Source organism: Meleagris gallopavo, chromosome Z, assembly GCF_000146605.3.
Source record: "Meleagris gallopavo isolate NT-WF06-2002-E0010 breed Aviagen turkey brand Nicholas breeding stock chromosome Z, Turkey_5.1, whole genome shotgun sequence".
In the NCBI taxonomy this organism is placed as follows: Eukaryota; Metazoa; Chordata; class Aves; order Galliformes; family Phasianidae; genus Meleagris; species Meleagris gallopavo.
In genome coordinates this window covers 16107049-16107996 of record NC_015041.2, presented here as the reverse complement: position 1 = coordinate 16107996, position 948 = coordinate 16107049, and the positions used below count along the sequence as shown (strand labels likewise).

Here is a 948-nt window from a genome sequence, read left to right as displayed (position 1 = left end):
AAAATCTGGCAATTCTTAGGCACAGTTTCCCAAGCTTAAAATTACTTCTATATCAGCTATAACATGTCATCTTCCAAACATCTTTGCAATGCCCTTACTGAGAGCATTTTATGAGCTCAGTGTTAGTAATACTTCAGCCCTGCAAAAGCTCTGACAAACTTCTGAAAAGGTAATGACTACAATAAATCTGTCACCTTTACCAGACACTGAGTTTATAGCCTACCTAATAATGCTTTAATTATTTCAAGTTTTGCAATTAACCAGGAAAGGAAAGTGGAGTTTTATTTAGTAAAATTACCACTAACTTTTGAATTAAGTTGTTCTGTCCATCTTAATTTTCTTTTAAGCAGTATCAATTCAGTCAAATGCAAACCTGCAAGTAAAATACAATAATCATATATTAATTTCCACATTTAAACTGCACCTACAATGAGAAACATTTAATTACTAGAGGGGGAGATGGCAGCAGGACATCTGACAGTAACATGTAACATTTGTTAGCTAGCCAATATATCTTGGTTTTGAACCCCTCCCAAAGGGGGTTTACTTTTTTGTTTACATTACAGTTTCAAATCAGATTCATTCCCATTACAAAATAAGAAACTATTCTGAACACAACCTTAACATAACAATGCATTAAAATACCAGATTGCATAGGCAGTAAATAAAGAATTGACTTCCATAGTTAAAAATAGTGGAAACCTATCAAAAAAGCAAAGCTATACCATTACCTTAATACTGTAAACACGTCTAAAGAAAACTGGAAGACAAGTTACCCAGCAGATTTGTTCAAGTGTAATAGCTCACTTTCAAGTTTAGGAGGTTAACTTACTTACAGATTTTGTCTAGAAGTGGGTATTTTTTAATCTCACAGAAAGAAAAAAAAAAAAAATCACACTCCTACTTACAAATTGCTCTTGCAGTAGTAGGGCATGTATTCTTCAATCT

The 948-nt window shown here is 32.9% G+C and overlaps 1 protein-coding gene across 2 annotated transcripts in view; it reads right to left on the bottom strand.

Annotated features, from left to right (window-relative positions):
- GPBP1 (GC-rich promoter binding protein 1) overlaps positions 1–948 on the bottom strand; it is a 41533-nt gene that overhangs the window by 39046 nt on the left and 1539 nt on the right. Inside the window, exon 1 of one of the 2 annotated variants that reach the window (XM_019610404.1) lies at positions 306–375. The exons of the other annotated variant lie outside the window; for it this stretch is intronic. The gene's annotated coding sequence lies outside the window, so the exon portion shown is untranslated. Of the gene's footprint in view, positions 1–305; positions 376–948 lie in introns of those variants that run through there. 2 annotated transcript variants of the gene reach the window in all.